Consider the following 12,543-nt stretch of genomic DNA (forward strand, 5'->3'; position numbering starts at 1 on the left):
AGGCTAGGCCACCAAGAAGGAACACAGTAAGCTCCAGGGTTGATTCACAAGTTCAACCCCCTCGCCCCAGCGCCCACCCTGGCAGGACCAGTCCGATCACTCGAAATAGGATTAATAGCTTAGGATTTCACAAGACAAAATTATTAAAGAGATGGCGCTAGCATTAGAAATCAATAGAAGGTTGGCAAGAATGATTGTGCCAGTTTGAACAAGATATCAGGATAAGGATAGGTTGACGTAGAGATTGGGATGAGAACAAAGACAAGATAGGCTATGAGTCCAAGTAGGGTGGCAATTGATACTCAGTCCACTCTTTAGATTATGGACAGTCAACGGTTCTGTCACTACACGGCAGGGTGCCTGGCAAAACAGCTGGGCAGTTTTAGTAGCCGGGTAGCACTTCTGGACTGGCAATTCTGGTCACTGGATATTACAGGTTAGCTGGATGGCAGGATGGCAGCAAGTAGGCAGTTAATGGGATCAGGATGCTTTCCAAAAACAGCACAGCTTGTCCCTTTGGTTATTTGGGAAATTTTCAAATTTGATGCCTTGCTGGAGCAGGATCAGCAATGCTTGGGTTTTGCAGTGGGCCCTGGAGTAGGATCAGCAATGCTTCGCCTTGTAGTTGGATTCTGGATCAGGAAGATGACGGGTACAGGAATGCAGCACAGGAAATCAGGAAGAGTCTGGAGTTCTTTCAAGGACCCTTTATATAGCGCATAGTGACATCATTGACTATATTGCTGGGCCGGCTTAGCAAAGGACGCCTTTAAACAACTGAATTGGACAATCAATGTTGGTTGCCTCCCCTGGGTTGTACCCAGTTTATGAGGTTGTATTTTATGATGGAAAAAGACTTCCCACAGACCAAAAATCTGTCATATCAGTATTTACAATATTTGTACCATGGTGGTACCTTAATAACTTGCATAATCAGGTCACATATGTTATGTAAAGGACAGCGGCCCAATCCTGCAATCTGTGAGACATTATTTTGGACAGTTACTACTTTTGGATCATTTTAAGCATGAAAAGTTCAGCCTAAAATTCCATAACTTTATACATATGTGGGGTTGATCATAAGGTAAGTATAAAAATGTACATTTTGGACATGTATACTTTTCTGGTAATCTGCAACATTTTGTTACTTCTGTTCCCCATGCAGTAATGAAACCTATGACGTCTTAAAAGAAAGGCCATAAAATACTTCTAAACAGTGAAATATTTACATTTTTCCAAAGTCTTGCTGCAGAGATAAATGTCTTTAAAGTTTATTTCTGAAATAGTCTTTAGAAGCAAATGGCAGTCTTTTTGTTCCTGTGTCCATTTTTTTCTGTGCTTCACTACCTGATTAACAGGTTCCATAGACAAGTTTCCGCGAGACCCCTCAGAACGGCTCACAAAGACTGCCTCTCTGTCCCAAATTACAAACTCGCCACCATAGGAGGTAACAGCTTCCCGGTAAAAGCAGACAAACTCTGGAACTCTTTGCCCCCTAACCTGAGAGCAGACATGCCCTACCTGAATTTCCGCTCTAAGGTCATCTCTTGGCTGAAACTGAAGGACCTCCCAGACATTTAAATGCCAAGGTTTTTCCTCATGTGATCCGTACTAGTATGCATGCCACCTCTATTGTGTATATATTGTATATATTGCTTGTATATATTGTATATATTGCTTGCTTTCTCTGCTATTCTGTACATTCGCCCTACGCCAACTCGTACTTTTACACCTTGTAACCAAGTTTCGCATATTCTTGTACATGCTGCGCCCTGATACCCCTGGGTATAACTGCGCATTATAAATAATAAACTAAACTATTGCCAACTGTCATTTCCTTTAGAGCATGGTGGGGGTTTCGTAGCTTAATTGAAGTTTTTATTGCCCCTTCACAGGTTAGTGTCCCAGGACTTCTATTGTCCCAGCCTGGAGCACAGACGAATGTCTGACGAGTGTGTGAACTTCCTTTGTCCTGGAAGTTTATGGCGTGCCTCCCTTCCTAGGGGGATGTTTCAAAGCTGGCACTTGAATAACTTTTTTTTTTGGAGCTTGCAAACTCAGCCCATATGTCTAAATCTTTATTTTCTTATTTTTAGTCTTGAATTAAAACAAACTTGTGGAATAAAAATAGCCTGTGTGTATTATCACCAGCCACAAACCCCTTCACCAGCCACAAACCCCTTCACATTGTTAGGTAATGGCAGGCTTTCCTTCAACAATTTACTTTTTAAACAGGTTTATTTTTCTTCAGTCGGCAAAGCCCATTTTTACACATGTTGAAAACTGCTAGCATTTCTTCCTTTAAATTCGGTTTGGAATCTGTCTTTCCAATATGGTCAGGACAAGGCAAAGGTCTCCATAAAATTGACATGTGTACGTACAGCTCTGATCCCTTTTCAAACAGTGACTTTGACACTTTTTAGCCAAAGTTAAGCGCTTTTCCGCGTTTGGTGCAGCACAGCTTTTGTTGGTTTTCAGGTTTTGGCTGGCACAGCCCGTCATTCTGGAATAAGGTTTGGTATTGCTGAGGGACAGTAGGGATATGCATGAGCATGGCAGGGCCTTATTAATCACAGTGGTTGGAGGAAGAACAGATGGAAATGGTGACAGAGCAGCATTTTTAAATGTGAAAAAGGGTTTCTTTTCAATGGATATTTTGGCTTTTGCAGCAAAGCAACGCTGCTTTTTCCACTTTCTTCCTCCTCTTTATGTCAGAACACACTGGCAGTCTCCTTCAGTGTGCCCCCTGGTTCCATCCTGCCTGATGTGTGCTTGGCAGGACAGTGCCACCATTTTTGTTGTTGTTGTTGCAATGCAGTTTTGAGCCATGGTGCTCTCAGGAGCCATTCCAACCCTTTTGTGGTTGTTTCTGCGCAAATGCAGCTTAGTGATTTGGAGCAATGTCATTGAGTGGGCCAATGTATCCCACAGCCCCACCTCTGGATGAGAGTTGTCAGGCCGCTTTTGTGCAATTCCCACTCATAGGTGTTGGACCCCAATCTGCTTAATCTGTCGACATTCCAGTCCACCAGGAAATGGACTGCCTAGATCCAGTTGCCGGGTGTAAGAGCCCATTCCCAGATGGTGATTGCATCCATGCTGAGCAATAGGGATCTGGATTCCCCTGTTGGTTCATGTAAAACATAGTTGAATTGTCATTTTTGACCAAGACCGCTTTGTCACTGATCAATGGTAGAAAAGCTTTGAGTGCTAAGCCCACTGCACTGAGTTCCATAAAATGTATGTGGCAACGTGCCTCCAGCTTGACCAGTAGCCATGAATTGAGTGGGCATTCAAGGTGGCCTCCCATTCCTGAAGAGACAAATCTCTTGCCACCACGTTGGAGGTCTTGGGGGCTGTTAAAGGAGCTCCCACCGCAACTTTGATGTCAAGGATCCACCATTGTCGATCCGGGTGAAGGGAAGGTGGAATAAAAAGATTTTCCTAATGAGACCCTGTCTCCTGGTTCCAAGACGACACCAGATGGAGCTTGATGCATCTCATCTGAAGCCTGGCATACTGGATGGTCAGGACAAGAGGCCATGAGCCACAGCAAGTGTGGAAACCATCACACTGATTTTGTAGCATTGGTTAGGAAGTGGCAGACCGCTCTCCTGAGAGCCTTCGGCTTCTCTGCTATAGGGTAGTCCCTTTGTGTCACTGTTTCCAACCCGATACCCAGGAACAGGCGATCCTGTGAGGGCATAAACTGTGACTTCTTCCAATGGAGAGAGAAGCTTAATTGGTGAAGGGCATCTGCTAGCCTCTGGCTGGTGAGGTCCAGCTCACCAGAGGGTGCTTTGCATTCCTGCCAGTCGTCGAGATAAGGGTATAGATGGTGGCCCTCCAGTCTGAAGGCCAGCCACTGCATTCATCAGTTTGGTCAATACCCAAGGGGAGGAATTCAGGCCAGGGAGCAGCAACTTGTACTGAAAATCATCTTCATAATCATGAACCACAGACATTTTCTGTGCAGTTAGAAGATGGGGACATGCATATACACATCTTTTAGGTCTAAGGAACACATCCTGTCTCCTGCACATAGAGACTCCACTATCTGGGCTGGCGTTACCATCTTAAAGCGTTCAATGGGGAAGGAGAGTAAAGAGATCCAGAACTACCCTCAGGCCGGCCGGTTGTTCTTGTTTACTGTAAAAATTCTGGATTAGTAACCAGAACCACTCTCCGGAAGAGGCACCAGTTGCACTGTCCGCATGCACCAAAGTTGCAATATCTCCATCATCATCAAAGTTAGAGAGCATATCTGCAGCAGTGGAGGGGAATAAGGGGGACCAGTTGTGAGGGGAAGACTCCCATCGAGATCACCAAGGGGATACAGGGACTTTTGAAATAACACTTCCAGCTATCCAGAAATTGAGTCAGCCAACCCACCAACATGAGTGCTCTGGTCCCGACGCGCAACTCTTTGTTATTAGAGGTAGGTTACGAGGAGGGGGGGAGTGGAAACATCCCCCTGTAGTGTGCTGGTGCTTCCTCCTGTGTGAGATAGACCACCTGTCCCGTTGACGGGCCCTACTATCCTGCAATCCCTTGAACCCTGCAAAAGCTTGAGACTTTTGGTCCGACCAGCCCTGGTTCTGGGAGAAAGGCTTGGTACCTGGCTTGGTCAAAATAGCCAACTAATTAGCCCTTTGGGTAGACATTTTCTTCTTTGTAATCTGGGGACAAGTAGAATAACTCCCAGCCCTCAACGGGCAGGTCAAAACATCTATCCTGGACGTCTGAAGAGAACCTGGTTGCATGCATCCAAGTAGTTCTGCGCATATCTACCCCCATACAGATTACCCCCTGCTGGCAGTATCTATGTGCGAAACGGTGGACTCCGGGACGTCAAGCGCAACAATCCTAGCCTCTGCCAATCCAGCCTTAAATGCTGGCAGCCTGTCCAGCAGCAAGTCTTGGAGAAAGTTGCTGTTCTCCCGACACACTTTTTGGTTAGTAGCTGCCAGCATGGCATCAGCATTGGCCTGTCGGAATGCAGCCCTGCATTAAGATAAACAGTCTTGCCGAAGGATTCTGGAAACTTGCCATCCTTGGACAGACAGCTGGTCATGGACACTGCCACTGAGGAACTGGGTGGTTTAGAGTACATAGAAGCTGCTGCTACCACGGATGAGTGAGGCTGAAGAGGCGCCGACAGTAACAACTATTTGCTCTATAGTGGGCGGTCAGCCTTTTGTTAAGCTGTGAGTTGGCCCTCTGCTTCTCCCAGCCCTTCCTCGCCAGCACCAGAATATCATTTTGGAGTGGAATGCCTGACCTGTCTGCAGATCCAAAAGGCCAGTACCTCCCCCAGAACCCCCTAGACACTGTTGAGCCTGCTCTGGTTGTGGAATCCTGAGGAATTAGCTAGGACCTGCAGCCAGTCATGAAATGCCTTGACGAGGCCTACATTGCATCATTATCGTCTCTGGAGGATAGCTCAGGGGCAACATGCTCGCCTTGGAAACAAGATGATGTGGAGCAACACTGGTTAAATCCCTGGGTCCGTGCTTAGAACTCTCTGGGTATTAAGTGCATTATAAATCACCAATTTCAATTATCGCCCACATCTTCCTGAGACTGGGGTGGAGAATCCAGGGTGCTAGGTTGCATCCCTAGGTGGCAGGATCTGGGGGTGGGTGGGCAGGTGGTGGAAAGGGGGTAGAGCCTGCATGCACAGTGGTGGCAGGACTGCAGGTGCCTGAGGAACCGGCGCCCCTGGAGGTTGCAGTGACGGCCCCCAAAGGGGGAAGCAGCATTTGAGGTTGTATGTCCCTGATGAGGTCCTTGGGATACTGCGCCATTTTTTGTGATTTCATGAGGATCAGGAAATGCTCAAAGAAACTGTCCTTGCAAGCAGCCTGTATGGCTCGTCTGGCGGGTGCCACGGAACAGTCCTGTGAGGCGTTAGGCCTTCTGGCTGGCACGCTATATCTGGGAACATGCATAGGATAACCGAATGGTTTCCTGGTGTAAACATACCCTGGGGTGAACAGACACCTGAAGCCTGTAGAGCACCAATACCCCCTGGTGAGATAGGGCTGCTAGACCCTTGCGTGGCCTACTCAGATGGAGAGGGAGAAGCTCACAGTCTACCTACCTGTCTCCATTTACCTTCATCCCCATTGGCTCCGTCATGTGTCTGGCCCACATTTTGTGGACCATTATTATGTCTTGAGGAATGTGCTGGAAGTCAGAGTCCGGCACAGGATTCTTCACAGGGGTTGAGCCCACAGGTCTTCTGTGGCTCAGTCCCATAGATTTAGCACAAACTCCTGTTGTACAAATGGTAATCCGGTTCTCATGTCCAAACCTGGACTCTACCTCAGAGAGCAATCTGCCCTCAGCCTGAAGACTGGTAGCCGTATTGCCACTTGCTGGCACCTCAGGCTCATGCTTGGCAGTAGAGCCTAAAGGCACCTCACTCCAAGGTGCAGGAGAGGATCTGGATAGCTGCACACATCGGCATGTGCACCAGTAGCTCTAGGAGCCTCAGGCCTGTCACTGGTATCAGGGTCAGAGAGACCCCCTCCCACCCTGCCACCCTCACAGACCCTCGGAAGGAGTCATCATACCGGGAAGAACTTATTTGTAGGAATGGTCCCTTTGATCACCCTAACCAAAAGCAGACTCACCTTTAAAGAGAATGTACACGCTTGGTCAATAAAGCAAGTTTATTGTACAAATGCCAGGAAGCGGTTAGATGACATCAAAGAGTTAAACAAACCGGTCTTCAAAAGAACATGCATTGTATACAATTTGCAAAAGTTAAAATGCTCCCAAAGGTTTTGTTACAGAGTCAAAATGTCCATGTGGGTTATACTACGTAGGCATGACCACCAGAAAAGTTAAAGTTAGATGGTCTGAACACAAATCGAATATTCGTACTAAGAGTCTCAAGTCACCAGTATCACTACACTTTACTGAAGCACGGCACACCATTGCACAATTGAAATGTGTTATCTTGGAGCAAATCACAGCAGGAAGCAGGGGAGGTGATGTGCAGCGTAAACTGGTGCAACAGGAGATTTTGTGGATTGAACTGTTGGACTCGTTGAGCCCACGTGGCATGAATACCGAATTCGACCTTATGTGTTTTGTGTAAATTTATGTGTTTTGGTAAACTGTTTATTGGTATGCTTTGCTCGTAATAACATGTCAATAACATGTCATCTTAATAGCACCGCCTACCCTTTCTGTTCATGAATATTGTTATGTCTCAAATCTGACAACATGCACCATCTGAACAGGGACTTTTCACATGGCGGACTGTTGTACTTATTCCATCGCTTCAAGGTGACTCTCTTTGCCCCTTCTTGTGGTTGATTTTATCTTTTTACTCGCTCGATGACCATAGTTCCTCCCCGACTGATGTTACCTGTCTAGTCATCTTTTTAGCCTTCGCTTTAGTTGTGGGTCAGGATGCTGTACCTTTGCCCGCGCCCATCCTTTCTAAGGATCCCTTCACGCTTTTTATACATTGTGTGATTACTTTGCTCCACTTGATTTGTTTATTGGGTTTAGACCCCACTAGTTGTATCTCCTGCTGCTTCCGTTCCTAGTTGGACCTTAGACCTATGTGTTGCCTTTTACACTTGCTGTCTGACGGCTTCTGATAGATCTTTGAACTGTGTTTACCTCCGTGCCGTGGGGGCACCCCGTAGTTCCTCTGAGCTACGGTTGCTGCCCCCACGCGCGCGTTCCCTTTACACTCTTTCCATACCTTCCTGATGACTTATTTTGCGTCCCTTTGTTTTCCTCCAATGTGATACTGCCCGGCCCACTGACCGCTCTGTCTCGGTGACATTGTCACTGTAGTTTGTTTCATCATCTCCATGGATACGCCACACTCGTTTTTTCCCATACCAAGATGGATGTCGCCTTGGTGCACTCACGCGCATGCGCGACTTTACCAAGGCGACGCTTGTGTTTGGATTGTGTGAACAGAGTCAATTCATGCGCACGGCTGCGGCGAGATGATCTGGTTCTCACGCATCCGAAGGTAAGCTATCTGTTTCCCTCTATTACTTGTCACACTCGGAATATCCCGGTTCACGTTACTCGCTCTGAAGAGATTTGCTGACTGTGTTAATGTGCTCGTTTCTGATATACACTTTTCGAGTTGGTGTGCAGCTACCCCTAAACTTCATGCATTTCTCCACATGTGTGGCTTACTTGATGTCTCTACCTCCGTTACTCGTTACGGTTTGCATGTATGGGCCTTCATTTGTTACTGCACTTATATCGCCCCTAATTTGGTACTTTTGCCGCCCGTTTACTTTTCTACTTGATTGTTCTACTATGGACTGTCAGCCATCTGGCTTTTCTAAATTGATGGTCTTTTGATCTTACCCCCACAGATATCCTAGCAATCTGTGGCATTCGGCTACCCATTGCTTTTTGACTGGATTTCTTTTCTGAGTCTCGGCTCTTGTATCAGCAAGGTTAGTGACTTTGACTCTTTTCACTTTGATAATGGATTTCTTACAAACTGAAGAGTTCTACTGAAAAATCTTGTTTCTTTTACTACTCCACAGAGACTGTGCTATGACTTAATGGTTATGAATATGAAAAATGAAGTCTATCCCCTGAAGATGGTTCTTTGAACCGAAACGCGTCGGCCTCATTTGTTATATCTAAATATGAGACTTCATTTGTAAATTGTTGAATGGTTGAACCTATGCATTTAGAGCTTTGTAAACTGTAAACTGCTATACAGATTTGCAATTGTGCTGCTCTATACAAGCTGTTTTCTATCTACGCCGTTTGTTCCTACTTGTGTTATATGGAACACCCACAAGTGCTCTCTCCATATGTAAATAGAGTACACTGATCATACTACTTTTTGTTTATTCATGTACGATTTATTGGATTAAGAGGATTAAAATCCAAAAGTTAACTCTAATGTCTTGGTTCTGATTGTTCCATTCATTTTACACCTGTGTTTACAATTTATCCTTATTAACACCGTTAATTGTGTAATGACATTTTCTTTTGGAAACTAGAGAAACTTAGGCGGTACTTGTACACCGTAGAATTTACGCCCTGTTGGCGCCAAATGTTTAAATGAATTTTGATTTAAAATAGAGGGTACTTATTGTCCCTGTTGAGTGCATCTGGGCTTGCTGGGTAGCAATACACAGCTTTGGATTTGTTTGGTTTTCTCTGTCCCAAGTGGCCTTGTGACGACAGCCCGATTGCACCAGAAGTCTTTGTATAACATTTGCACATTATTTCTTGTTGATACATTCTTATTCACAATCCTTCCACTCTCAAACCTTTATTTAACTTGCCTGTGCACCCCTATACTTCTCTCTTTTACAGAGTCATCTCCCACACATGATATGTTAAACCTCTACAGTGTAACCATATTCCCTTAAGTTTCCATACTTCTTATTTGAAACATTCATCTAAGCACCCTCCTCTTTAACTTACAATGGCATGTTTCGTATTTATACTACACCCCCCTTTGGGGCGTTTCAATATTTGGTCTTCTAGTTACACAGTTCACAAAACTTACAAACAATTTTAATTATCACCGATTCCATCTAGTTAGAAACCTTTACTCCTACTGTGATGCACATGGCTATTCTATGAAAATACCGTTGATGTGAAGAGGAGGGGAGCTAACAACTTTCCTTTTTATCTATTGTTGCTGGTTTTATTGCCCAAACACGTTGGGGCTCACATTTCACTCTAAACTATGCGACTTACCATTCCAGCCCTCAGGGCCCCAATCCACACCTTGATTGACAACTCTATTGAAAATCCATTATCCATCAGTGCTCCTTTCAACGTAAGCAACCCACATCAGGTTCAATTGTCAGACCCTAAAATCCAGCCACACCAGGTGGCCGGAATCTACCCGTGATTCAATAGCAGACTCCTATATATACAGAGACTGCATCTCCCCTTTACAATGCGCCTAGGCCATAAAAATGACCTGCCTGAAACTGACCATCGGATAATCATCGCAACTTCTGCTGCCCTTACCCCAACCTTGTAAAACTAGTTTGTCAGTCACACAGAGTTAAATTGCCCAACCCAGGTTTTCAGCCAGTACAATTCTTAACTTGTCAGAGAACTCAGCGGCAAAACAGATCTGTATATTCATACTGCCCAAAATCAATTTCCCTAGAGACCCCCCATGTATGTGTACCTATACATGTATTTTCAGGACTATTGCATTCCCTCACACTGATTTTTCCATTGGAAATTTCCCACCTCACATGCACATGTAGAGCTCCTCGCTGCTTGGTTGTTAGGCACTATGTGGCCTGACACACCTATATTGCATCAGCAGGGTGACATTTATCCTGTTGCGCACTTGCAATTCGAAAATGCATCAAGAAAAACAAACAATAAAAATAACATATATCTCCTTCCCATTAGCTACACTGGATTCATGCTAAATTGCCACATTATGTCACCATTGCTGTCACTCCAGCCAACAATATGGCGTGTGCAATTCAAGCTTCTTTTTTACCTGTGGGATCCTGGTCAACTACCCCAACATATTGAAGAAAGGACCTACCTACATTTGTGATGTCATCTTTGATGTCCTGGGTGTTTAGTTTAGCAATGTTAAGCGACTTCAATTCAGCACTCCAACTAAGTCAATGCCGAGTCTGGGATGCCCAAGGGAAGCCCTTAATTATTTATTTTTATGACAAATTCATAGAGCTGGATGATAAACCCTTGTATAACGCCCCTCTCTTTGAATCCCCCTGACCTCACTGAGCCAAGAAGTAGGTTTGTTTTGCAAATTAAAAGATTTATTGAAAAATTAAACAAGATATATATCACACTTTTATAAATAAATTAATATTTGAGAGCACACTTAAGAATATGACAGTGATCAACAATGGATAATATTACAATGGTACGCTCTTTTAATCACTTAGGAGTTGGTATAGAAAGGATAAGGTAGCAGAGAATACTTGTATGGGTTCAAGGAAATGCAATGTTCGAAAAGAATGCAGCGCAGAAATAAACTGATATGGTTTCAACAAGAGATAATATAATCACTTTTCCCCTTGTGGCAATTCACATCCCCCCTATGCAATATAAGGAGATGGAAGTAAAGCACACAGTTTTCAGGAATACAATCCACATGCAATTCAAATTTCAGTTCTCCCCTAGCAAGCTTAGAGCAACAGGGATGATTTTAAAACACAGGCAAACATACTTAGAAGGTGATTTGCAAAGAAGTGAAAATATGCTAAAAATGATTTTAATTCCCTATAGGAGATTCAGGGTAGGTGACAGCTACTTTGAATTAGTTCAGGTCAACACTAGCAATAATTCATGAGGGATTATCAGGTTGAAAACGAATTTCAGTAATGCAAAGCAAAAGACTATTTTTGACAGGTGAAGAAGTTTGAGCTAGTTTTCAATTTGCTGCACTTTTTCCGAGTGCGTCGAGCGCAATTACAGAAAAACTATAAGGAATAGAAAGTCGGTTTTAGGTTAGTTGGAAAGCTCAGGATCTTAGCTTTAAAATGAAAGTTAAATCTCGTTCCTAGTATGGTTCAAAAGATAGGGACTATTTTGTGGAAGTAGATTTCAGAAATGAAATAATGATTCAGACTGGCAAATGACACTTTCACAGGTTTGAAATCACAGAATGGACACACGATTTCTATGAAGCAGTTTTAAATAGGTGGAAATGGTTTGAATTAGATTATTCTAAACTAAGAGATTGGTTTGCACAGCTCTGGCTGGATACTCACTCCTAAATTTTGGAAGGAAGGGGCCTCATCACAGTACTGGTCAACAGGTTTAGCTGCGGTTCTCTCTGCTCTGCTGGTCTGGATCTCTGGTTCTGGCAAAAGTTCTGGCACTGCACGGCGGTCTGGGTCTGGTCTTCTATCGGCACTGCACGGCGGTCTGGATACAGCTCTGCTTTCTGGGTTCTGGCACAGGGTTCTAGCCAGAATCAAACAGCACAGCCCAGCTGTTGAAGAGTTTAATTGGGTTGCAAAAAATGTTGGGGCCTGCTGAAAAGGATTCAGCTTGTGGATCAGGCTGCTCTGCTACAAAGTTCTGGAATCTGGAGTCTGGTTTTCTAAGTTCTGGTCTCTGGAGTCTTCTGGATATTGTCTGGTCCAGCAAAATGCTTTGCAAGAAATCAGTTTGAAGTGGAAAGTGAATGTCTCTACCTGGGTCTCAATGACTCCTTTTATGTCTTTTGAAAATGGGTGTGTGTGTGTGTGGGCATAACTAAGCCTGCCCCTCACAACTTATCATTGGCCAAGTTCTCCTCTCTCCCTTGATTGGGGAAGCAAATGGAGTGTCATCAGGCATCAATTTTATGGCATACAGAAAGAACACTCCCCTTGTCACTTTGCACACAAATTTATTTTTGATCCAAATGCATATTTATCTATGTACAATTTTTCTAATATTATATGTCCAGTTAACATTTTCTGTAGCACCAAACCATCCGATCCCCGTCTTTGTAAGATGTTGTGTCCACTTCTGACAGAATTCTGCCCTTTTCATCAAGAACACAACCTCTAAACCTTTCCAGAATTTACA

This window comes from Ambystoma mexicanum, chromosome 1q (assembly GCF_040938575.1).
Source record: "Ambystoma mexicanum isolate Mex_15411 chromosome 1q, UKY_AmexF1_1, whole genome shotgun sequence".
NCBI classification, from domain to species: Eukaryota; Metazoa; Chordata; class Amphibia; order Caudata; family Ambystomatidae; genus Ambystoma; species Ambystoma mexicanum.